Source organism: Manis javanica, chromosome X, assembly GCF_040802235.1.
Source record: "Manis javanica isolate MJ-LG chromosome X, MJ_LKY, whole genome shotgun sequence".
In the NCBI taxonomy this organism is placed as follows: domain Eukaryota; kingdom Metazoa; phylum Chordata; class Mammalia; order Pholidota; family Manidae; genus Manis; species Manis javanica.
In genome coordinates this window covers 93,384,161-93,411,599 of record NC_133174.1, presented here as the reverse complement: position 1 = coordinate 93,411,599, position 27,439 = coordinate 93,384,161, and the positions used below count along the sequence as shown (strand labels likewise).

At 42.5% G+C, this 27,439-nt stretch overlaps 1 long non-coding RNA gene across 5 annotated transcripts in view; it reads right to left on the bottom strand.

Annotated features, from left to right (window-relative positions):
- LOC108407669 (uncharacterized) overlaps positions 1-27,439 on the bottom strand; it is a 75,715-nt gene that overhangs the window by 30,256 nt on the left and 18,020 nt on the right. For 2 of the 5 annotated variants that reach the window (XR_001855782.3, XR_012127250.1), the window contains exons 3-5: positions 22,958-23,140; positions 19,032-19,192; positions 902-8,207 (exon numbers count right to left, since the gene is read on the bottom strand). This is a non-coding gene — a long non-coding RNA (uncharacterized lncRNA). Of the gene's footprint in view, positions 1-901; positions 8,208-19,031; positions 19,193-19,845; positions 19,987-22,957; positions 23,141-27,439 lie in introns of all 5 variants that reach the window. The other 3 variants (XR_012127252.1, XR_012127251.1, XR_001855783.3) reach the window with 3 other exon arrangements.

The window sequence follows — 27,439 nt, the reverse complement described above, 5'->3', positions numbered from 1 at the left end:
AGAATGGCTCCTGGCTGATCACAAGCCACAAGGCCTGCATCTTTGCCCACTGGCTGCCCTTCCCCTCACCATCTTTCATCCGTATTTTCTCAATCTTACAATGGAAACCTATGGCCCTCCATTTTGGGGCTGCCCACAGCTTGAGCCATTTGCATGCTGTGCATCTTCTGGTATTGGGGTTCTTCCCTACCTATAGGGACTCTCTGCTAATAATGGTTCAAAAACAAGTTCTTCCTGCTTTTCACTAGTATGTCACTGGCTCCAATAAGTGTTGGAGTTCTTCACTCAAAGGGCTACTAGAGAGGGCAATACACTGCTGTAGGGAAGGGCCCCACTTGGCCAGTGTGGGCACTTGTGCCACAACTCTTCTTGACTTTTGGGTCCAGTGTCGTACCCACCTCAAGATCAGAGACATGATTATTACCTTTATCGGGGTCATGCCAGTTTTGGGTTCTGTAGCCAGCAAGGCATGATGCATGGCAGCCAGTTCTTTTTCTATCAAAGTGTATCGCACCTCTGTCCCTTTCAAGAGTTGTGACCAGAATCTAATAGGTTGGCGAGTTCGTTCAAGCTGCTGCTAGAGACCCCAGCCATAAACGTCTTCAGTCACACGAACATCCAGCTCACTGGCCTGGATGGGTCTATCACACTCAAGGCTTGCTTGGTGTTGACTGCCCTTTTCGCTGTAGTAAAGAAAATGCATATGTCTCATCCCAGTCTCACATGATGCCCTTTCGTACCAACCAGTACAAGGGCTTCAGAATTTGTGCCAAGTGTGGGATAAACACTCTCCAGTAGCGTAGAAGACACAAAAAAAACTCCTGTAAAATGGCTACGTTTGTATGGGAAGGAAAGGCCAGGACTTTATCTATAACTGCTTCTGGTATAACTTTGGTCTTACCTGACCAGACGACCCCCAAGTATTTGATAGTCAAACAAGGTCCCTGAACCTTGGTGCTGTTCAGTCCATCCTTTCTCCTGCAGATGTTGCAGCAGTCTAGGTGTTGCACCTCCTAGATCTGAAAGAAAATCAGATGTGAGAATGACTTCATCAGTATAATGGTACAGCCACAGTGTTGGAGGTTTCTCCCATGTAGCCTTTCCTTGGTACAGCCACACCATTGGCGATTGGTCCCATGTAGCCAGGTCCTGGGATACAAGTCCATGATAGATGGTGGGTCTGTGGAGGTATCCCTGTGGAAGGACCGTGAAAGTCCATTGCTGTCCTTCCCATGTGAAGGTAAACTGTTCCTGACTTGCTTGCTCTATGTCAATGGAAAAGAAAGCAATAGCAAAATCTACCACATAATGGTATGTTCCTATTTCATGGTTGTGGGAATCCATCAGGCCTGCAATAGAGGGCACAGCAGCATGCATAGGGGGTATGACTTTACTCAATTCTCTATAATCCACAGTCATACTCCAGGAGCCATCTGGCTTGTTACTGGCCACACTAGGGAATTGAAAGGACTATGGGTGGGCTTTATAATACCCACGTTTTCCAGGTCCTGGAGAGTTTCTACAATCTCTTTATGCCCTCCAGGCAGTTTGTATTGTTTGGTATTTGTCACCCACTAAGGTATAGGCAAAGCTATGGGCGGGTGCCTAGCATGTCCCCTCAGAACTGCCTTCAACACACATACTCTGTCTGAACTCACCTGCAATAGTCTGCAAACATAGACCCTGCTGGATATCAATCCCCAAATATATTCAGGGATAGGAGATATGTACACAGTATACTCTTTTGGGGGTATGTGCCCTGTTCCAATAGGGATCTGGGTTTGTTTCACTTTGATAGCCTTACCCCTCATATCCATCTGTGACAGTGGGGATTCCAGGGAACCACTCAGGGTTACCATGTATTCGTAAACATTCAGCCCCTGTGTTCACCCAAGCCTGGACCATTTGTACGTTCACTGAGGACCAATAGATAGGTATTTCAACTTTTGGGGCCTCTGGTCCCCCGCTGGTCCCTCAGGGCAGGTACCTCGACCTTCCCCTTGGTCATATCATGTTCCCCAATCATCTTCCTGTGTGGGCTTGAGTGAGGTTGGCTAGATTTCCAGTAGGAAGTCTTGGAAGCAAACAGGCCAGACTTGTGGCTCTGTCTCTGACCTCTGCCTCTTTGGACTTAATGGCTGGAACTGCTGCTCTGGTTTCAGGTGTTGCCATAGCTCTAGTAAGATCCTATTAGACTTCCCATCTAATTTTCTTACATCTTCTCCTGCCCATATTAAATCACATCATATCTGGGTCCTCATAACCTTCATGGGACCCTTTAAATTCTTCCTGTGAGTAGCAGACCATATTTCTTTTCATATTCTCATTGCTTCAGCCTCTCCTAAGTCTGCTACTGTATGTGTCACCTTGTTTATGGGCTGCCCTAAGTGAGGGGAAAGAATGGCCACTGGAGATCCAAAGACGGATGTGGGAGCCATTTGAAGCACAACATTTCTCATCCCAGTAGTGAAAGTCTCTTCATCTGGGCCTAAATTCTCTGGACTCTAGATGGCATTTCTTATGCCTAGCTCTCATAACACCTGTTAGAGTGCAGCGTACACTTGCCATCTAGCAGAGGAGGATGGTAGATCACCCTGATTGGGCCACAACTTGGGGATAATAACAAAAATTAAGATACAAGATTTTGATACAGTTAACAAAAATTATAATAATCCTCAAGGGAGAGCAGATTCCTAATAACAAAAATTTCAATAATCCTCATGCCAGGGGAAGTTGTCAATCCACAAAGACCTTAAGGGTGATAAGATATATGTTTGAATGACACCAACATAGGCAAATCTTGTCCATCAGGTAGGATGCATGAAAGAGATTGGTCCTGTGATAGGACTGTAGCAGGAAGGGGGTCCCTTCCAGGTCTAGTATAACATACTTTTCCTCCTTTCCCCATGGGGGTTACTGAAGGGTGCATATATAGTGCTACAGGAGGTGCATGCAATGGCCATAATGATAAAAAAAAACTCCCTGGTAAGATGCTCCTATCTTCTGACCATTCAGGATATATTAATGTGACCTTGGGGGGCCACTCTGCTGTTATTCCAGGAATACACAGGAGGCCAGATTCCAGGCCTTGTCCCCAACATGCCATGAGAGCCAGCCATCATTGGTCCATGTGTCAAAGGTCCAAAGTCACGTACATTGAATGGAGTCTCCGGTGTTTGGTGTAGTTGGTGCTGCCAACGAGACATTACTCTAGTTGCTGAACCTCGGCTTCAGTGATTCTTCCTTGGTTTTTATTTCCAGTTGTATAGGGGAGGCAGCAATATATGTTCACATGTCTACAGAGCTCAGGGCTCCCTTTTGGTGTCTCCATCAAATGCCGTGGCATGGTCTATAAGAGGACTGAACATCCCCACAGACTATTGGTATCTGACTTCAGTCTATATTTTAACAAGCAATTGTGTCTCTCTATCATGCCTGCTTGGCATTATAGAGGATTGTACGTCACATGAAACTTCAATTTGATTCCCAGCTGTCACACCCATTCTTGCAATATATGTCCAGTAAAATGGGTGACCTGATCACTCTCAATTACCTGTGGTGTGCCATAGGCAGCAATGAGATGTTCCAGGCCTCTTTTGGTCATCTGCTGGTCTGCACAAAGGGTTGGAAATGCAACCAGAAGTCCAGTACCTGTATCCACAGAAGTCATGGCACACCGATATCCTTCTGACACAGGTAGAGGCCCAGCCCAGTGTAGTTTTTCTGTCACCTGATCAGGAGTATAGGCCCCTTCACTATTGTCCAAAGTTGCTGTGGAACTTGCTGTAAGACCCTTTTGGAGCACAAGACACACTGCTGTCGGGCTCTAGTAACTTCTTCAACTGCCATTGGCACACCCAACAGATGGACTACAGCCCACGTAGTCTTTTGCCCCGCACACAACAATCACTGATGTAACCTTTGGGCTGCACCCATCAGAGGCAGGCTTTCCTTCTAACCAGTAGGTCTGGGACAATTTATCTGCTTCATCATTTCCTGGTGATGCAGTGACAAATGACCTGTCACATGTTATGCTGTAATTATTTTAGTCTGACTAGGGGCCCATATGTCTTGCCACAACTCTTGCACCCAAAGTGGTCAGTGACCAACGAGCCAGTTGCATGGTACCAGGTTGGTAGCCACAGTGTCAAGCCCTGACAGCCCAGCTGTCAGTGCAGACAACTATAGGGAATGGCTCCTGGCTGATCACAAGCACAAGGACTTCATCTATGCCCTTTGAATGTTCTTCCCCTACCTTCCATCCATATTTTCTCAGTCTTAGGGTGAAAAGCTATGGCCCTCCATTTTGGGGCTGCACACAGCTGGAGCCATTTGTGTACCATGCATCTTCGGTTATAGGCACTCTTCCCTCCCAATAGGAACACTCTGCTAATAATGGTTCAAAAGCAAGTTCTTCATGCTTTTCACTAGTATATGCCACTGGACCCAATAAGTGTTGGAATTCTTTACCCAAGGGGCAACTACAGAGGGCACTACACTGCTGTAGGTAAGCACCCCACTTGACCAATGTGGGCGTTTGTGCCACAACACTCCTTGGCTTTTGGGTCCAGTCTTGTACCCACGTCAAAATGGGATAGGAGGTTATTACCTTTATCAGGGCCATTCCAGTTTTGGGTTCTGTAGCCAGCAAGGCATGATACATGGCAGCCAGTTCTTTTTCTATCAAAGTATATTGCACCTCTGCCCCTTTCAGAGTTGTGACCAGAATCCAATAGGCTGGTGAGTTCGTTCAAGCTGTCAGAAACCCCAGCCATAACCGTCTTCAGTCACATGTACATTTACCTCAAAGGGCCTGGATGGGTCTATCACACTCAAGGCGTGCATGGCCTTGACTGCCCATTTTGCTGTAGTAAAGGCAAATGCACATGTCTCAACCCAGTCCCACCTGATGCCCTTTTGTACCAACCAGTATAAGGCTTTAGAATTTGTGCTAAGTGCGGGATAAACACTCTCGAGTAGCCTAGAAGACCCACAAACTCCTGTAACAATGCTACAGTTATATGGGAAGGAAAGGCCTGGACTTTACCTTCGACTGCTTCTGGTACAACTTTGGTCTTACCTGACCAGACAACCCCCAAGAATTTGACAGACAAACCAGGTCCCTAAACCTTGGTACTGTTCACAGCCCATCCTTTCTCCTGTAGATGTTGAGGCAGTCTAGGTGCTACACCTTCTAGATCTGAAAGAAAATAAGATGTGAGCATGAATTCATCAATATAACGGTACAGCCACACCATTGGCAGTTTCTCCCATGTAGCCTTTCCTTGGAACAGCAACACCATTGGCGATTGGTCCCATGTAGCCAGGTCCTGGGATACAAGTCCATGACAGATGGTAGGTCTGTGGAGGTATCCCTGTGGAAGGATGGTGAAAGTCCATTGTCGTCCTTCCCATGTGAAGGCAAACTCTTCCTGACTTGCTTACTCTATGTCAATGGAAAAGAGGGCATTAGCAAGATCTCCCACATAATGGTATGTTCCTATTTCATGGCTGATGTTATCCGTTAGGCCTGCAATAGAGGGGACAGCAGCATGCATAGGGGTATGACTTTATTCAATTCTCTGTAATCCACAGTAATAGGCCAGGAGCCACTTAGCTTTGTTACTGGCCACACTAGGGAATTAAAAGGATTATGGGTGGGCTTTATAATACCCACGTTTTCCAGCTCCTGGAGAATTTCTACAATCTCCTTATGCCCTCCAGGCCATTCTATTGTTTGGTATTTGTCAACCACTGAGGCACAGGCAAAGCTATAGGCGGGTGCCTAGCATATCCCCTCAGAACTGCCTTCACCACATGCACTCTAAGTCTGAACTCACCTGTAGTGCTCTGCAACCATAGACCCTGCCGGATGTCAATCCCCAAAATATACTCAAGGATAGGAGATGTATACACAGAATAGTCTTTTGGGGGTAGATGCCCTATTCCCAAAGAGATTTGTTCTTGTTTCACTCTGATAGCCTTAACCTCGTATGCATCTATGATAGTGGGGATCCCGAGGAACCACTCAGGGTTACCATGAATCAATGAACATTCATTCCCTGTGTCCACCAGAGCCAGGACACTTTGTATGTTCACTGGGGACCAATGGATAGGTATTTCAACATGTGGCCTCCAGTCCCCTCTGGTCCATCAGAGCAGATACCTCAACCATCCCCTCAGTGAAACCATGTTCCCCAGTCATCTTCCTGTGTGGGCTCAAATGAGGTTGGCTTGCTCTCCAGCAGGAAGTCTTGCAAACAAACAGGCTGGACTTGTGGCTCTGTCACTGGCCTCTGTCTCTTTGGTCTTAATGGATGGAATTGCTGCTCTGGTTTCAGGTGTTGCCATAGCTCTAGTAAGATCCTATTAGACTTCCCATCTAATTTCCTTCCATCTTCTCCTGCCTGTATTAAATCAACCCACATCTGGGTGCTCATAACCTTCATGGGGCCCTGTAAATTCTTCTTGGGAGTAACAAACCTTATTTCTTTTCATGTTCTCATTGCTTCAGCCTCTTCTAAGTCTGCTACTGTGTATGTGTCACCTCGCTTATGGGCTGCCATAAGTAAGGGGAAAGAATGGCCATTAGAGACCCAAAGAGGGGTGTGGGAGCCATTTGAAGCACAATATTTCTCATCCCAGTAGTAAAAATCTCTTCATCTGGGTCATAATTCTCTGGAGTATAGGTGGCATTTATTATGCCTAGCTGTTGGAGCTCAGCATATGTCTGCCATCTAGCAGGAGAAGACGGTAGATCACCCTGAGCTGATTGGACGACACAGCATGAAGTGCAGCCATAAACCAGTTGAGGAGGGCGTGACTACCAAGGGGCTGATGTACATTTTTTAATCACTGCCTCAAGCAGGCTACGCTGTCAGGGAAGCCAGCTTTCCCATCTTTTATGCTGACAGAACAATTCCACCCACCCCTGAGTCCCACAGATGCAGGAGCCAAGCTGATATTGACACTGAGAGCTTCTGCCTAATCTGGGAGCCCAAAACCACCAGCTCAGCCTGTGGATAGTTGTGGATTATAGAGTGCTCCATGACCTGCGAAGGGGCTGCTCTTCTCCTTGGGGAACTTTAAGACGCTGGGTATTTATATTCTTTACAACCACAGGGCATGCTTTCAATGCAGAAGGGGTCAGTGCCTCCAGCCCTACACCTTCATCCTTCCCCAGCTCCTCCATTTCCGGGACTGATGGCACCTTTCTCTCCCCTCCCCCATATGCCTATTCTGCTACAACCTCTACCTTTTCTACCGTGCCTTACAGCAATGCTAGCTCAGTCTTCAGCAGCTCTCTTACTTTCACCTCAATGCTTCACAGCTGGTGTTCTCATGCCACTTCTTCCTGTGCTTCTCTCAGGAGTTCATCTTTTTTATTGATGGCCTTTTCCTCCTTCAGAACACCTGGCAGTGCTACTGTCTCATTCTCTAAGGAATCTTTTACCTCTTCAATGGCACCTCGCTGCTGACGTTCTCATGCTGCCTCCTCTCACATCAATGCCATTTCCTTCTTCAGAGAATCCACAGAAGTTTGCACCTTGCATTCTTGTGCCACCATTTCTTGGGTACTTTTCAGGAGCATGTCCTTCTTTTCTGTAGACTTTTTTAATACTGTGAGAAGCAGCCTCCCCACACTCCCCAGTGCCTCACGGCCATTCTGTCTCTCAAAAGACCTACTTACTATACCAAGGGCTATCCATACTGCCTCAAGTATCACCTCCACTTACCTTCAGTCCTGGGGTGAGGCCCAGTCCTCTAGGAGGCTAGCCACCTCAGACCACATACCCACTGGGGGACAATCCACTGTCTCCCCATTCACAGGTGCAGCTGGCTGAAGAACCCCTCCCATGAGGGCAGCCTTTCCTTTTCCTTGTTCAATAGTGAATTCTGCCAATTATGCCAATTGTCTTGCCAATGGATTTCAGCCCTGGCCAAGTTCGCTATGGATTCAACGTGACTAAAGAAAATGACAGCAAACGTTCTTTGTGATGAAAGGGTTTATTATCCAGCTTGTTCTCACAGTGGTAGGTCGAGCAGTCACATCTATGCCTCTGCTGAGAATGCTGGGCCGAGCTCTCTATATAGTGCAATAATAGCTTATTGCCTAAAGTTATGGAAGCAGTAGTCTAGCAACAGGCCAGTTACTATCAGGTAGTTTAAGTTCAGTGAAGATTCTGGACATAGGAGCCCCAAATTCCCTACAAAGAAACAAAAAATCACAAGCACAAGACCATTACTCCCAAAACAATTCACAGTAGCAAAGATAAGAAACAAGACAGATGTTCACCAAAATTGGGCTGGCTGAAAAACCTATAGAGTACACCTTACACCTACATCCTAGACTACCACACAAGTATGAAAAGCACGAGGGATTCCAGAAAGGTAGCAGTTAGAAGCCATGCCTCCCCACCCCCAACGAAGAGACACTGATGTACATACAGTCCAAAATACCTATATGAGAACTCCAAAAGTACCACATTGTGTATATGGTCAAATGATCTTTGATAAGGGTGCCAAGGCACACAATGGGGAAAGGATATCCAATTCAATAAACGGTGCTGGGAAAACTGGGTATCTATGTGTAAAAAAACTGAAGCTGGACCCCTGTCTTATACCATATAAGAAAATTAACTCAAAATGGATTAAAGAGCTAAACATAAAACCTGAAAATATAAAATTTCTAGAAGAAAACATAGGGTAGTATCTTTTTGACAACAGATTTGGCAATGATTTCTTGGCTATGACACCAAAAGCAAAGGTAAAAACAAAATATAGACAAATCAGACTACATCAAACTGAAAAACTTCTGCATGCAAAGGAAACAGCATAGTGAGGGCAACCTATAGAATGGGAGAAAATATTTGCAAACCATATATCTCATAATGGCCTAATATCCAAGGTATATAAAGAATTCCTAGAACTCAACAACAACAAATAAGCAGATTAAGAAATGGGCAAAGGACATGAATAGACATTCCTTCAAAGAACATATACAAATAGACAACAAGCGTATGAAAAGATGTTCAACATCACCACACTAATAATCAGGGAAATGCAAATTATACCCACACTGAGTTATCACATAACACTCATTAGATGACCACTATCAAAAAAACAGCAAATAATATTTGTTGAGGATATGCAGAAATTAGGACCCTTCTGCTTTGTTGATGTGAATGTAAAATGGTGCAGTTGCTATAGTAAACAATATGGTGTTTCCTCAAAAATTAAAGTGTACAATTAATATATGACCCAGCAATCCTACTCTTGGGCATACCCATGTTCCCTGAAGCACTATTCACAATAGCCAAGTGGTGGAAGTAAACTGTATGTCCATCTACAGATGGACATAATATTATTCAGTCTTAAAAATGGAAATCCTGCCATGTGCCCCAACATGGATGAACTTTGAGGAGATTATGTTAAGTGAAAGAGATCAGCTATAAAAAGCTAAATACTACAGAATTCTATTGATATGAAGTGTCTAAAACAGTCAAATTCATAGAAACAGAAAGTAGAATGGTGGTTGCTAGGGTCTGGGAGGAAGAGGAAAGAGGCACAGAGTTTCAATAGGTACAGAGTTTCAACTTTGCAAGATAAAGAAATTTTAGAGATTTGTTGCACAACAATATGCATGTAGTGAACACTAATGTGCTATACACTTAAAAATGGTTAAGATGGTAAATTTCATGTTATGTGTATGTATCTCCAGGAGGAGGGAGTTTCCCACCTAGGGCAAGTTCTCTATGAATTCACTGAGACCAAAGGAAGAAAAGGGTGAGAAGTTGTGAATGAACAGGTTTATTCTCATGGCTCAGTTTCTCTTCACTCTGAATGCTACATGCTCAGCTCCCTCTCCCCACTCATGCTTGGCCACACTAAAGGCACTGGGCAGAATTCTGTGAGGTGGTCCCTGGTGACTGGCGGATGCCTGGCCAATTGTGTACAAAGAATGGAGGGAAGGAGATAATGGGTGCTTCCTCTCCACCCCAACCCTGGATCAGCAATCCCCTGACTGAACAGTGGCTCTGCCAGTGGTAGACATCCCATAAATATGCAAACATGCTCTTATTATATACAAAATGGGCACTATTCAAGCCAGGCAGGAATCCTGGTCAGAATGTTCCATTTTCCCCAAAGTGTGTTTGACCTCAATTCAAAAACTTTTTTTAATAAAGCAATGAGGACTCCCTCTGTGTGGCCATGGCATGATCTCCAAAATATACTGTTAAGTAATAAAAGCAATGTGAAGAAAAATGTGTAGAGGTGGTGCTGTCCAATATGGAGTCATCAGCCACACAATCATTTAATTTAATTTAATAAAATTAAAAATTCAATCCCTCATTCACATTCACCAGGTTTCAGGTGTTCAACAGGTAGTTAATGGCTACTGTGTTAGAAAATATAGACACAGAATATTTTCTTCTCCACAGAAATTTGTATTGGACTTTACTTGCATAGAATATGCCACCTCTTACCTATGAAGAGGGTGGTAACTAATACAACATGTTACAATTGCTCATATCTGAAAAACTGGAAGGCTAAGAAAAACTGACAAAAACCTATCTGGAGATCATGGAGCAGCCCAGGTTGGTAACTAAGGATGTATATTCATTTGAAAATATAATACATATTTACTGATTTCATGCACTAAAGAAGACAAGAAACAATGACCAATCAAGTAGCAAAGAATGACTCTAGTACCCAGACTGACTACTCTAAACACATTTGCCACTAAAAGCTACCAGGCTCCTCTGAAGAAAAATGGTTGATTCTTATGCCATAGAAGGAATTTTACCAGATGTGTCTGGGCCAAACTTACCTTACTAGAAAGCATGTCAAAAAGACTCAGAAGCCAATTTGAAGGGTCTTCCACTGGCCAAAGATTTGACGCCAATTAAAATAAAGACTATAATACATATCAAATATACAAACATCCATGTCATGATGACACTAAAAGAAAAGCAAAATGCAAACAAAACAAACTCACTGCTCACCTTTGGAGGATCCCAGGGAAACAACTCATTATTTTGAAAGGTAGAAATACTGCAAAAGAATTAAACATTCATCTTTCCCTTCCTGTGCAAGCCATACCTCAGTGCAATCTAACTGTTGATGAAGGTTAAGTTCCTCTCCTAGAAGAACTCCAGCTAATAAATGCATAAGAAATTATAGAATTAGAACATCATCCTTTTATAACTTTTAATGAAATGGAGATCTAGACAAAACTCTTCAGAGGCTACAAAACACATGAGATGAGAAACAGACAAGAAATTTTATAATGGATGGATCAGGCTGACAACACCTGAACCCAGTGATCAATCCATGTGTCACCAGAGGAAAGACAACCAGACAAAAGGAGCCTCCCGGTGTATCACTGAAAGAAGTATAACACCACATCGGAGGTACTCTTGTCAAAAAATCTGAATTGGATCAAGCCTCTAAATCTAATTACCAACTTAAAGGAAATAGGGAAGAAGAGGCAGAAGAATCTAACACAATAGGGATTCAACCAGCAAAATCTAGAAGGTAAACTCCAGAAGACAAAAGATGCAGTTTCTTAAGCAGATAATTGGGAGATTATAAAAAAAGAAGGAGGTCTTCTTTACATGAATAGACACTTAGACTTGAGAGAATTAAAATTAAAACCATGAGATACTACCACATGCTTACCTGGACAACGAAAGTGAAAAAGATGGATGACACCAAGTGTTGTCAGGGATTGGGAATATAACCTGGAACAACCATTTTGAAAAACTGCTTGACAATATCTACTGAGTTCAACATACCCACAACATGACTCAGAAATTCCTGTCTTACGGTAGGACAGCATGGAGAACATAGTCAATGATTCTGTAGTATCTTTCTACATTGATAGCAATTGCACTAGAGGGGATGAGGATTTAAAACATGAGTAACTGCTGTTTTGTGTATTTGAAACCAACATAAACATTGTATATTAATGATACTTCAATTTAAAAAATGCTTGTCTTACATGTGTCCAACAGAAAATAAACATCCATGTAAAAGTTATGTTCAAAATCATTCATAGCAATATTGTAAATAAGTCAAAAACTAGAAAACACCCCAATCACCATAACAGATATATATAAAATATCCACAATGTAATACTTACTATACATCAATGAGAATGAATGATGCACAACTACAGACAATGATAAGTAAATCTCACATACACATTATGTGAATTGAAAGGAGCCAGGCACAAAAGAGTACATGCTGCATGATTCTAGCAATCTTTCTTCCAATCTTCCAGTTGAGTTTGGGAGAGGAAAATCAACACCTCATTTCCTTTTATTTGAAGATTTTTAGTGTCTATGACTTTCAGGATAACCTCAGAGAAATACATACCCTCTGAGCCCTTGAAAAGGGATTCACTACACATAGAAACAGGTTAGTGTGATGTCTGATGGACAGGAAACTGGGTGTGAGACAGGAGACATACCTGGCCCCAGTGCCAGACCTAACCCACTAACTTGACATGACCTTGGATAAGTTACCACACTTCACCTGGTCTCACCTATCAATGAAGTTCAGACCATACCTGCCACCAACCAGCAAGATTTCAGATGCAGAACAATGTGATTCCCATCTGAAAAGCACTCTGAGTTTTTTTTTAATCGAAATATCATTGATATACAATCTTATATTGGTTTCAAATATACAACATAGTAGTTCAACAGTTATGTGTGTTATCAAATCCTCACCCCCTTTAGTGTGGTTACTATCTATCAACGTATAAAGATATTACAGAATCATTGACTATACTCTCCATGCTGTGCTACTGTCCCTGTGATGGTGTATTACAAATTATATTGCAAATGTGAATTATTGTGCCCCTTTATTCCCCCTCCCCTAACCCCAACCCATCCCAACCCCTCCACATTGGTAACCACTAGATACTTCTCAGTGTCTCTGAGTCCACTGCTGTTTTGTGCCTTTTATTTTTGCTTTATTTTTATATTCCACAAATAAGTGAAATCATTCGGTATTTGTCTTTCTCTGCCTGGGTTATTTCACTGAGCATAATACCTTCTAGATCCATCTATGTTATTGCAAATGGAAGAATTTCTTTTCTTTTTATGGCTGAATAATATTCCATTGTGTATATTTACCACATCTTCTTTATCTAGTCAACTATTGAGGGGAACACTTATGTTGCATCCATTTCTTCGCTATTGAAAATAATGCAGCAATAAACATAGGGCTACATATATATCTTTTTGAATCAGGGATTTTTTTTTTAAGGGTAAATTCCTAGGTGTGGAATTACTGGGTCGAATAGTGTTTCTATTTTTTAGTTTTTTGAGGAACCTCCACACCGCTTTCCACAGTGGCTGTACCAATTGACATTCCCACCAACAGTGTAGGAGGGTTCCCGTTTCTCTCCATCCTTGCCAAAAATTGTTATTTCTTGTCTTTTGGATAGTGGCCATTTTAATTGGTGTGAGAGCAATCTGAGTTCTTAAAAATGAAAAGAATTCAAATTTGAAGCCAAAGGAATTATATTAACAGCAAAGTAATCTAATTCATAGTAACTGTGATAATTATTACTTTTTTGTTTTTGTGATTATTTCCTTTTTGTTTTTCTCAAATACTCTCTCTATATGGAAAAATGCTTACTGAAGCAGTCTTCACTGAGAGACATAGGGCCCTAGCCTAGCATCAACTACCATGGGATGATGTAGTTCAACACATCTTTTAATTCTTCCTAAGTGTATTGGTTAGCAGTGGGGCCTCTGGAGATAGACTAGGGCCAAACCCTAGTTCTGCCTCTTACAAACTATGTGTGAATGTAAATAGTTTTAGTTCTCTTTACAGTCACTGGACTGTCACTCCTGTGTGCCCTTTTGACATCCTCTCCTATTATTTGCACTTTGTCTGCCATGTTCCAGTCACTTGAGCTCATTGTCTGCTTCTGGAACAACTGGTGACATGCACATTTAAGGGCCACTAACAAAAAAGCCTGCCCAGGCCTAGTTTCCTCTTGACATTGAGGACTCAGCTCAAATGTCACTTCCTAAAAAGAACTTCACTGACAACCCCGTCTATAATAATCCTGTCCCTGTCATTTGCTATTTTATTTATGTGTCTTTTTCCCAAAGCATCTGTCTTGCCAATGAGTTTCAGCCCCGGGCAAGTTCACTATGGATTCAGTGCCAACAAGGAGTGACAATGGAACATTTCTGGGGTGAAAGGGTTTTTATCACCCAGCTTCTTCTCCCAGAGATAGGTCGAGCACTAGAATTACATCTGCATCCAACAGTCTGCAGGTCTGTAATCCTCCTTCACCTCTGCCCCCGCAACCATCTCAGTCTCTGTCCTTGGCGCTGCCACCACTCCAGTCTCGCCTCTGCTCTCCTGCAGCCTTGCAGGCTGCCACTGTGTCACCCAGAGTGCTCGATGGAGCTCTTTATATAGAGTCAATAACGACCTATTGCCCACACCTGTGTAGTGAACTAGCTGACCAGGGACAGGTGAGAATCCTGGCCACAGGAACCTTCACTTTATCCACAGCACCCCAGGTGAATTACCCTGCTTATGACTTACCTGCTTACTGCCGGTTTTCCCAAACTAGAATGAAAACTCCAGGGGCCCTACCTGTCTTATTCTCTGTGCTGGGTTCCCAGTACCTAGTTCAGTGCCTCACATGTAAGTCACCATAGAAGTATTACCTAAATGAAAGAATTGTGAACTGTTTGACACACAGGAGCAGATACAAAGAAAAGCAGACATCAAAGGATTCAAAATTATGAGAACACCTTACAGCAAATCCACAGCAGTGTTTTTCAAACTGTGATGAGCCAGAACCAACTCTGAACTAAATGATTCAAAACAGAGATACTTCCTACCCCATCTCTCTGTTTTGGGTATAGCAAAACAAGAGTGAGCACAGCAATCTGCAGTTCCAACAAGCACTCCTTGGTGATTATAATGAGGTGGCCCATGGGCTGCACCTGGAAAAATCATGGCCTAAACAGCTGACATTTATGTAGCATTAATTTGATACCTACGATGCAGAGTTCTATGGTACCTGGGGTGTCTCTGGTCATGTAATTACTGGAAAGGGCATTGGTCCTTCCCTCCCACCTATGACCACAGATCACTTTCCCACATGGGATCACACTGAAAGTCCACAATATTTCTGGGAGGTTGGGAACATTGGTATTGCTCTCCTACTGTATACAGATGCTGAAGGAAAATGTAGTGACTTATATAACTTTCCCAAAGATGGGACTATATCTCTTAACTCCTGCTCCAGGAATCTGTCCAGCAGACTCAACATCACTTGATTCTTCTCTATCAGCTCCTGTTTCTGGGGCTCAGAGTCCACAGCTCCTCTGCTGCCCTGCTAGAAGGGAGAGTCAGAGGATGAGACAGCTTGTGGAACAGAGAGGCTCATGGGAGGAAGAGGAAGCACAGGAATGCAGGGGACGGGATGAGGATGTCCTTGCCTGTCCCCACAGTTTTGCAGGGACATGGGGCCTTTTCCCCAGTGCCATCACGCAGCCCCCTCCTCACACAGCAGTGACCCTGAAGCTCACATCATGGACATGTGGGATCATCCCTGCTTCTATTACACAGCCACATATTATCTCTGGTAGTCAGCCTGTGATGTTAATGCCAGAGGCATCACATTGACCGCATGAAGGGGCAAAGTTGGAATGGGGAGCTAGCATTGCTGAGGGCCTTTAGATGCCCTACTTTTGTTAGATGCAAATGTAGGTTGTTATTTTTTATCTTCAAACACTCAAAGCAATGCTCTGAGGTGGGCATTATTACACCCTTTGAACAGCTAGAAGACAGGCTCAGAGAAGAACATACATACTCAAAGATGTATAGGAAGATGACAAATGGAAACAGAGGCCAAGTGGAAGAGCTAACACTGGCTAAGTACGGGACAATTTAACCATCAAAATACATAATAATAGAAAACCTTTTGAGCAAAAATAATAATCTATGAGGTATACTTACATAAGTGGAAAACATTAATTAATTAGTTAATTAATGATAGAAGAAAATGGAAAGCTGAACCCTACACTCAAATACCAACTAATAATCCAAGAAGGAATGACAGAATTGGGAAAAAATGACAGAAACCATAGTAACAAGTGACTCAGGGAAGAATCAAAATGGATATTGATACTATCAAATCCCACTGCAGCTACAGTCACTATAGTAACCATGTTTGCCAAGTAAACCTGAGGAAGAATAGATAATATCTACCCTGATTAGGTTCTAACATGTGCTATGAATTGAGCAGGACTGACATAACACACAGTAATTAACCTCAGGTATTCTTCACAATAAAGATTCCTGGCAGCTTCAGCAATATACACATAAATGCATACATACATACATTCCCACATACATATATGCTCTCTCTCTCTCTCTCCATGCCCTTCTCTCCCTTCTCCTTCTCCCCAACTCCCCACTCTCTCTCATTACCTAAGATCCCAGGAATTCATTCAAGTGGATTCACTAGAGTGTAAAGAAGAAATTCCAATTCATTTTTGACTACACACATAAATTTCAAAGCTACTAAACTATTTTAGTGATGGATTTTTCTGGAGATGACCTGTAGAATTGTCTCTGAGGCATTTTTCTCCCTAGTTTCAGTAGATTGCCAATAACAGATAAAAGTTGACCAGAAAATATAGACAAGTGAATATTATGTATCAAGTACATTTTCCTCCTAGAGAGCCTGCACTTTCAACCAAAAAGATTCCTCTTGAACATTTGGCTGCTCACAGTTCAGTGAAAAATATATAGAAAATTTAATTTAAAATCCTGCCATTTACAATAGCAACAAGATATATGAGATAGTTGGGAATAATCTGTCCATGAATGTGCAATGACTGTACATTGAACACTATAACATATTGCTCAGAGAAATTAAAGAAGGCCTAAATAAATAGAGGGGCACATTGTTTTCACGGTTTGGAAGACTCAGTGTTGTTCAGATATCTGTTCTCCTCAAACTGATCTATAGATTCAATGAAATTCTAATAAAAACCTTAGCAGTCATTAAAAAAAAAGAAATTGACAAGATGATTACAAATTCCATGTGGAAAGGGAAAAGACCTAGACTGTGAAAGACAACTTTGAAAAGAACAGGGTTGGAAGATAATTACTATCCAATTTGAAGAGTAATTATAAATATATAATAATCAAAACAGTATGGTATTGGAGTCAAGGTAGAAATGTGTATCAAAGAAACAAAATAGAAGAGTCCATACATACACCCACACATATAGGTACAACTCATTTTCAACAAGGCTAAAAGGCAATTCAGTGGAAAAAGGATAGTCTTTTCAGTAAATGGTGCTTGAAGAAATCCATATGCATAAATATAAGCCATGATTCATTTATAGTGCCATACACAAAATTCAACTCAAAATGCATCATAAAGCTAACCATAAAAGTCAAAACCATAAAATTCTACCAAAAACACTGGAGAAAGCCCCTGTGACACTGGATTCAAGGTAAAGATTTCTTAGAAGAGACACCAAAACCACAATCCATGTGTGAACAAATTGATAAATTGGACTTTGTCTAAATTAGAAACTTCTGTTCTTCAAAAGACACTGTTGAGAGAATGAAAAGATAGCCAAACTGAGAAAGAATGTTTGAAAATACCACATATTATAAAGGATTTGTAAGCAGAATATAGAAAATCTCACCAAAGTCATAAAGAAGGGAACAAACACCCTAATAAATAAATGGGCAAAAGTTTTGAATAGGCACTCCACAAAAAAGATATTCAAATGTCAAATAAATATATGAAAAGATGCTCAACATCATTAGTCATTAGGGAAATATAGATGAAAACTACAATGAGATACTACCACACCCCAGTGAGAATGGCTAAAACTAAAAAGAGTGAACACTACAAGTCTTAGCAAAGCTGTGAGGGATGGAATTCTCATAAACTGCTGGTGGAAATGAAAAACTGTGCTACCACTTTTGAAAATCTGATATTTGAGAGTTAATCTCACAGCTATCACATGAACCAGCTATTGCAATCCTAGTATTTATCCTTGAGGAAGAAAGTCTTTGTCTATGCACAGACAATTAAAAAATTGTTTACAGCAGCTTTATTTAAGTGTCCCAAATTGGGAAAAACTCAACCATCAACAAGTAAATGGGTAAAATAATTGTGGGATATCCAAATACAAGGACACTACTTAGCAATAAAAGCATGAACTACTGATATATGTAACAAAATGGGCAAATCTAAAAATAAGTGTCATAAATAAACAAAGCCAGACCAAAAAAAAAAAGGAATAAAACCTCTAAGATTGCATTTAAATAAATATCTAGGACATGAGAAATAATCCATAGTGACAGTTTTTGCCTGGGGACAGGGCAATAGGAGGAGCAGGTAAGGCCACATAGTACATAACTGAAAATGTTATATCCTGAAAAAACAATAATAATGACATTTAAACCTACGTGGTTATTTTAGAGGACATGGCTGGGTATCATTGTAACAGGAAAATTTTTATGGCAATCGATACTTTTGAAAACACAAAAATTGTTGTTGCTGACATTTTAACTAACACCTGGAAAATTCCTGACTTCTGGAAAACTTCACTACACAATGAATAAAAACATTGTGACCATGGATGAATCCATATTAAAATTTCAAATTGCTAGAAATACCTTCAAAACAACAGCATATTTCAACACCAATCTGAGAGATATATGGAAATTGCTGATTATTATTTATAATCAGTAAAACATATGTAAATTTATGCACACATATGTTAAACATGAAGATCCTTACTCAGGATAGACAATTTATTGATTCCAGACAAAGAAAGCATCTCTAAAATGGGCCTCAAGGGCTACAGAAAGAATGTAGCTGCTGACAGAATGACATTGAAACTGCTAAATCTCTTCTGATGAAATCAAAGAAGATTATTGACTTTCAGGCTAGTTTGTGAACCTCACAGGAGCTATTCCACAACATGCTTTTCTCAGATCTATGAACTCACTTGAGTCAGGCATCACATCCCACCAAAGACATGACCTCCTGGTGTCTCCTGAAGACTGCTGCCCTTGAATCTGGAGGAGGAGCTTCAGCTGCCACCAGGACACAGATCCTCAGAATCCACTTCTTCAGACACTTTATGAGCTCAGCCACTGGCATGTAGAGCTGCACAAGGAGAGACAGATCTAGCTACGACCATGCTTTCCTGGAGTAACTCTGTGCCTCCACCATGCTAGGCACTGGGCTAGTGACCATGACACTAATACCACTTGGTACTGATTACCACTACATGTTACAATGACCTTCTCCCCAGGGTCTTTCTCTTCTGCTTTCCTTGACTACCCCTATTTAAAGCCTTCAAAAGCAAAACCAAGTGGCCTGACGTCATGCAGGCATTCATGATCCCGCTGTGAGCACAGGGCTGTGGGCTGCTCACTGGTTCCCAGCGATGCTGCAGGTGAAGCATTCTCGTCCCCATTTCGCCAAGGCGGAAGCTGGGCTCAGAGAGGCATAAGTTGTCTTAGCTCCTGCACCCCTGCCTTTAGTAGCAACGTGGCTCCTGCACAGCCTCAGAGAAGGACCCACACTCCCTGGGGCCGGGCGGGACCCATTGCTTTGCCGCCGAGCCAGCCAGGGCAGCGAGGCCCAAAGTACACACAGACGCCCTGGATCTGGGTCCCCTTGTCTCTCCCTTCAGGGAGGGCGATCAGCCCCCAATGCAGAGCCCCACACCGTCAGCTCAGTCCCCAACCCCTGAGGGCGGGACCTGCTCTCCCCGCCAGGCAGTGTCATCTCTAGGAAATGGTCGTCACACCCACCACAGTGACGTAGGGAGCTGTGGCAACCTGGATGCTCCCGCTGGCCCTCCACACCAGAAGTGCTTCCCACTTGGCCGCATCCCTCTCAGAGCGCTGCGAAGCTGTGTGCCCTCAGCCATCCGACACCATGGCTTCACTCACCTGCAGGAAGAGCTCTGCCCTGGAGTGGCAAAATCTCTCAACTCCCAGCACACGTTCCACACCTCCTGCATCCCTCCAGCCACCCAGCTATCTATTCACCAGCTAGCGGCCATTAAGGCCAAACACCACGTATCAGTTCAGTGACAGGCTTCCCCTGGACGCCAACAAGGAACTTAAGGGTGGAGACAGTGGTGTTCTAAATTCGCATGTTCAATTTGAGAAGTAGCAGCTCAAGAAAGGCTAGAGGTTTCTTATAAATATATGTAAGTTCAGATCCTTATGGTTTTTCTTCTTATTGAATATGGGTTGATAGACTATCTTATGTTGGCTTCCAATGTACAACATGGGTTCAACAGTTACCCATGCTATGAAAACTTCACCCCCTCTGGTGCAGTTACTATGTATCAACGTAGAAAGCTGTTACAGAACAATTGACTAAATTCTCCATGCTATACTACCATCCCTGTAACCAACATCTATTATTTGGGTACCTCTTCCCATTCGATTCTCTACACATGCACATAGAAGGGATGCTCATGACACGTGGGTTATATGACTGCTCACAATTCTCAGTTGAGGGTAAGGATTAGATTTGGGTTTGTGTCAGTGTGTACATGTGCACAATCTGTATATACACATATTACATACAATAAACTAGGTATCTCTACCTTTGAATGTATGTGTGCACACAGTGTTAAATTAGCCAGTTGGAGGCCTGAGGACACCTTCTCTGTGTGTCTGTGTGTTTGTGTGTGTTTGTATGTGTGTGGGGGGGAGTGTGCTGAAAACATGCAAACAATCGTGTATTTTGCTGAGTGAAGCTGTGATCTGGAATAAAGAGATCAAAATATGCACAGAAAGATTTGTCTTCCCATATTGGCTAATGATTACCTCTAGAGGAGAATGAAGAAAGAATAAAAATGAATCATGTCCTGGATTAATCTGATAGCTCTCTAAGCTATTAAATGGAAATATTTCCTAAGTAGCAGCCTTGGGTCAGCATCACATTTAGGGTTACATTAGGTTTGGTTGAAGGGGAGGGTGAGTGCTTAGGATTAGTGACTAGGGTTATACTTAGGGTTAGGTTCATGGTTACATTTTGGATGTGGGTGTGGGTATGATTAGAGTTAGGTTTCAACATTAGAGTTAGGATTATGTTAAGTTTTATGATTACGCTGATGCTTTGGTGTGGGGGAAGCTGAAGATGTTGAGGAGAGTTTTGGGGTAGTTGAGGAGTTAGGGATAGGGTTAGGTAAAGGGTAAACCTTAGATTAATGTTCAGTTTGGGGATGGAGTTAGGTTTACAGTTCGGGTCAGATTTAGATTTAGGCTTACATTCCGTGTAAGTGAGGTTGATGGATAGGGGTAGGGGTAGGTGTCAGTTTAGGCTTAGTGTCAGTCTAGTGTAAGTAGCACTTTGAGGATATAGTTACAGTTAGAGTTAGGGTTAGCATTCAGTGTTAGTGTTTGCCTTAGGCTTATGTGCTGTATGAGTGAATTTGAGGATGAGGTGTTAGGATTAGTGATTAGGCTTAGGATTAAGGTCAGGGTTAAGATGAACTGTACAGTGATGATATATGTATGGTTAGAGTTAGTTACAGACTTTATTCTTAGGATTAGGCTTTGATTTAGGATTAGTGTTATGGTTTGGTGTGGGTGAAGGTGAGGGTGTTGATGGGGGTTTAGAGGAAGGGGTAGGTACAGGGTTAGGCTTGGGGTTAGGTGTTGGGTTTTGCTTAGGTGAATTTAGGGTTGTGGTGTGGGCTAAGTATCAGGTTTAGGGTGACAGGCTTCAACTAAGGTTTGTGATTATGCGTGCATGTGTGTGAGGTTGTGGGTGTGGGTTATGGGATAGGCACAGGGTTTGTGTTATGGTTAGGTGCAGCTATAGTTGTACGGTGAGGATATGGTTAGGATTTGACTTAGGATGGTGGTTCGCAGTTAGTTTTTGGGTTAGGTTATGCTTAGGATTACATCAGGTGTGGTTGAAGGTGAGGGGGAGGTGCTAGGGTATGTGGCTATGATTAGGGTTAAGGGTTAGAGCTAAGGATAAGTGTAGGATGAGGGTACGGTTATGGTTATAGTTTGAGTTTGGCTTTCTTCTCAGTGTTTGTGTTAGGTTTAATTTCAGAGTTCCAGTTTGCTGTGGGTGAAGGAGAGGGTGTGAATGGGGAAGTAGAGGTAGGAAAATGGTCAGTGTTAGGGTGAGGTGTTGGGATAGGCTTCAGATGAATTTAGCGTGTTAGAGTTAAGTATAGGTTTTAGAGTGAGGATAAGTGTTCTATTTATGTTTCTGATTCCATGTGAGTGATGTTGAGAGTGATGGATAGGGCATAGGAATAGTGTTAGGATTAGTGCTAGGCCTAGGATTAGGTGCAGGGTGAGGATATGCATACAGTCAGATTAAGGATCAGGGTTCAAAGGTAGCCTTTGGGTTGGCATGAGGTTTAGGGTCATGTTAGGTTTGGTTGATGGGGAGGGTGAGTGCTTAGGCTTAGTGACTACACTTAGGGTGAGGGTTATGTTGATGGCTACATTTTGGATGCGTGTGTGGGTATGGTTACAGTTAGGTTTCAGCTGTAGGGTGAGGGTTAGGTTTAGTTTTAGGATTACGCAGATGCTTTGGTGTGGGTGTTGAGGAGAGTTTTGAGGTTGGCTTAGGGTTAGGGTTACGGTAAAGGTTAGGTGTACGGTAAGGCTTAGCTTGAATTTCAGTTTTGGGTTAGAGAGAGGTTTAGGATTCAGGCAGAGTGTTAGGGCACTATTTAGGATTAGCTTTCTGGTTCCATGTAGGGAATGTTGAGGGCTTGGTGTAGTGGTACATGTTGGGTTAGGTTTAGGATTATGGCTAGTGTATGGAGTACCATGAGGATATGGTTACAGTCAGCATTGTGGTTCAAGGTTAGTGCTTGGTTTAGATTAGCTTTCGGTTTATATCATGTGTGGGTGAAGTTCAGGGTGAGTTGCTTACCTGTACTGACTTAGCTAAACTGTTGCAATGATGGGATGCTTTGTCTTCACTCCTGCTCCAGGAACCTGTCTAGGAGACTTGACATCACACTTGGGTCTTCTCTATCGGCTCCTATTTCTGGGGCTCAGAGTCCACATCTTCTCTGCTGTACCACTAGAGGCGAGTGTCAGGGGATACAGCACACTGAATAGAGAGGAATGTGAGAGGAAGGGAAAGCACAGGAAATGCAGAGGACAGACTCAAGAATGTTCTTGCCTGTCCCCATGCAGTTTTCAGTCTCTACATAATCCCACAGCATCACTGAGTCACTATGGTAGCCATCCTGGCCAAGAAAACTGGGACTAAAATACCCAGCAACTACACTATTTCCTAACATTCTAAGAAATGAGTAGGACTGATGTAATACATGGTAATTAGCTTCAAATATTTGTCACAATAAATACTCCTCACAGATGCACCAATACACACACATGCATACATACCCACATTCATTCATGCACTCTCCATTTTTTTTTTTAATTTTTTACTTCCATGGAGCCCAGGAAGTGACCAAGGTGGGTTTGTCAGAAGGTAAGTAACAAAACTCCACAATTCAATTCTAGCCACACAAAAAGTTGAAAGCTACTCAACCATTTCATTTTAGTGAGTGTTTCTCTAGATGGGACCTGTAGATTTTTCTCTGGGACATTTGTTCCACTAGTTTGAGTATATTGCCAATAATATCTGAAAGCTGAGAAGGAAATGTAGGCAAATGAATATTGTGATAGTGAATTTTATGTGCCAGCTTGGTGAAGCCACAGTACCCAGGTATTATCAAACATTATCCTGTTTGTGTCTATGAGAGAGTTTTTGGATGAGATTTTACATTGAAATCTGTGGCCTGAGTAAAGCAGATAGGCTTCATCTAATCAGCTGAAGGCCTAAAGAGAACAAAGGGCTCATCTCCCCTGAGCCAGAGAGAATTCAGTCAGGACACTGACCTTGGACTTCACCTACAACATCCTTTCACGGCTCACCAGCAGACGGCCTTCAGACTCCAACTGTACCTCTTTCTTTAGTCTCCAGCCTGCCAGTCCACCCCATCAGATTTTTTATTTACCAAGCATCCACAATCTCATCAGTTAATTCCTCAAAGTATATATCCAGATAAAAACATCCTATAGGGTCTGTTCCTCTACAAACCCCAGACTAATACAGGTGTTAAGCCTCAAGAATCTTTTCCACCGTACAATAACCTATGCTGTCAACCAAAAGGATTTCATAGCAACAATGACTCCTGACAGTTCAGTGAAAATATGATACCTTGATATTTTAATAAAAATGCTACTAGTGGGGGGGGGGAGCCAAGACAGTGGCATGAGTAGGGCAGCGGAAATCTCCTCACAAAACCATATATATATTTGAAAACACAACAAATACAACTGTTCCTAAAAGAGAGACCAGAAGATACAGTACAACAGCCAGGCTACATCTACATCTGTGAGAACTCAGCACCTCATGAAGGGGGTAAGATACAAGCCGTGGCCCGGGGGGACCCAAGCGCCCCACCCCCACCTCAGGTCCCCAGCAGGAAGAAAGGAGTCAGAGCGGGGGGAGGGGGAGAGGGAGCCCAAGACTGCTACATACCCAGCCCTAGTCATCTGCACTGGGAGTGCAGACACACAGTGCATGATGTGCTGGATATTAGGGAAAGGGAACAGTAAAACCTGTGAACGGGTCCCCGCAGCCAGTGCCCCTGGGACAAAAGAAAAGCAAGTGCTTCTTGAAAGTATTAAAGCGACAGGGGCCTCATGGCTGGATGGAAGCATCCCGGCACACTCAGCCCAGCAGCTGGGAATCCCGGGCAACTCCAGGTGTCCTAACCCTCTGGGAGGCAGCTCAGCTCTGAGGCCCCTCCCTGTGATTAACAGCCACCCATCCATTCCCCCCCTGGCACAGCCCTGCCACAGCAGGGGAGCAGCCTGAGAGCAGCCGTGCCCACAGCAACCACCCAGAGCCTCCTCTGTAGCTTCCCAGGCCAGACTCAGAGGCCCTGCCGACATGCAGCTGCCCAGCACAGAGGAAGCCCAGACAAGGCATGAAGGGTTGCCATTCTTGGAGGAGAGCACACCTGGTGCACCTTCCCCTCCCCACAGGGATCTGGGCTGCCCTGCTCATGGTGGCTGCAGAAATAAAACTGGAAGCTGCTCCCCGTGTATGGGTAACTGGCACAGGCAGCAGAGAAGGGCAAGAAGCAGAAAGGGATGTTGTTCTCCCAGATGACACAAGCAAAAACTGCCCACGACTACCTATATTGCCATGAAAACTCAGAAGAATTTCATCCAGACAAGAATAACCCAGACAATCCCTCAGAAGGAGTCTGGGGAGATAGATTTAACCAATCTTCCTGAAAAAGAATTCAAAATAAAGGTCATAACCATGCTAATGGAGCTGCAGAGAAATATGCAAGAGCTAACAGATAAAGTTGGGAGGGAGAATACAGAAATAAAACAAACTCTGGAAGGACTTAAGAGCAGACTGGATGAGATACAAGAGGCCATTAAAGGAATAAAAGTCAGAGAACAGGAACACAGAGAAGCTGAGGCAGAGAGAGATAAAAGGATCTCCAGGAATGAAGGAATATGAAGAGAACTGTGTGACCAATCCAAACAGAACAATATCCACATTATAGGGGTACTAGAAGAAGAAGAAGAGAGAAAAAGGGATAGAAAGTATCTTTGAAGAAATAATTGCTGAAAACTTCCCCATACTGGGGGAGGAAATAGTCTATCAGACCATGGAAGACCCAACAGAATAGTGTATCAAACAACAGGACTCCCAAAAGAAGGGACCCAAGGAGGACAACACCAAGACACATAATGATTAAAATGGCAAAGAACAAGGACAAGGACAGAGTATTAAAGGCAGCCAGAGAGAGAAAAAAGGTTACCTACAAAGGAAAACCCATCAGGCTGTCATCAGACTTCTCAACAGAAACCTTATAGGCCAGAAGAGAATGGCATGATATAGTTAATGCAATGAAACAGAAGGGTCTTGAACCAAGGATACTGTATCCAGCACGATTATCATGTATATATGAAGGAGGAATTAAACAATTCCCAGACAAGCAAAAGTTAAGGTAGACAGTTAGATAGTAAAGAAGCTAACCTTCAACCTTTGGTAACCATGAACCTAAAGCCTGCAATGGAAATGAGTACATATCTTTCAATAATCACCCTAAATGTAAATGGACTGTATGTACCTATCAAAAGACACAGAGTGATAGAATGGATAAAAAAGCAAGACCCATCTATATGCTGCTTACAAGAGACTCACCTCAAAACAAAACACGTACACAGACTAAAAGTCAAGGGATGGAAAAAGATATTTCTTGCAAACAATACAGAGAAAAAAGAAGGTGTAGCAGTACTGGTATCAGACAATATAGACTTCAAAACAAAGAAAATAACAAGAGATAAAGAAGGACATTACATAATGATAAAGAGGTCAGTCCAACAACAGGATATAACCATTATGAACATATATGCAACCAATACAGAAGCACCAACGTATGTGAAAGAAATACTAACATAATTAAAAGAGGAAATAGAATGCAATGCATTCCTTCTCAGAGACTTCAACACACCACTCACTCCAAAGGAGAGATCCCCCAGACAGAAAATAAGTAAGGACACAGAGGCACTGAACAGCACACTAGAACAGATGGACCTAACAGACTTCTACAGAACTCTATACCCAAAAGCAGCAGAATACACATTCTCTCAAGTGCACATGGAACATTCTCCAGAATAGACCACATAATAGGCCACAAAAAGAACCTCAGTAAATTCAAAAAGATAGAAATTCTACCAATGAACTTCTTGGACCACAAAGGGGTAAAACTAGAAATAAATTGTACAAAGAAAGCGAAAAGGCTCACGAACATATGGAGGCTGAATAACATGCTCTTAAATAATCAAAATACAGATCAAGCAATATATGGAGACAAATGACAACAACAACACAAAGCCCCAAATTCTGTGGAACACAGCAAAAGCAGTTCTAAGAGGAAAGTAGATTGCAATCCAGGCATGTTTAAAGAAAGAAAAATCCCAAATGAATAGTCTAAAGTCACAATTATCAAAATCGGAAAAAGAAGAGCAAATGAGGCCTAAAGTCAGCAGAAGGAGGGACATAATAAAGATCAGAGAAGAAATAAATAAAATTGAGAAGAATAAAACGATAGAAAATATCAATGAAACCAAGAGCAGGTTCTTTGATAAAATAAAGAAGATAGATAAGCCCCTAGACAGACTTATTAAGAGAAAAAGAGGATGAACACACACCAACAGAATCAGAAATGAGAAAGGAAAAATCAAGACGGACACCACAGAAATACAAAGAATTATTAGAGAATACTATGAAAGCCTATATGCTAACAAGCTGGAAAACCTAGAAGAAAAGGATACTTTCCTAGAAAAATACAACCTTCCAAGACTAACC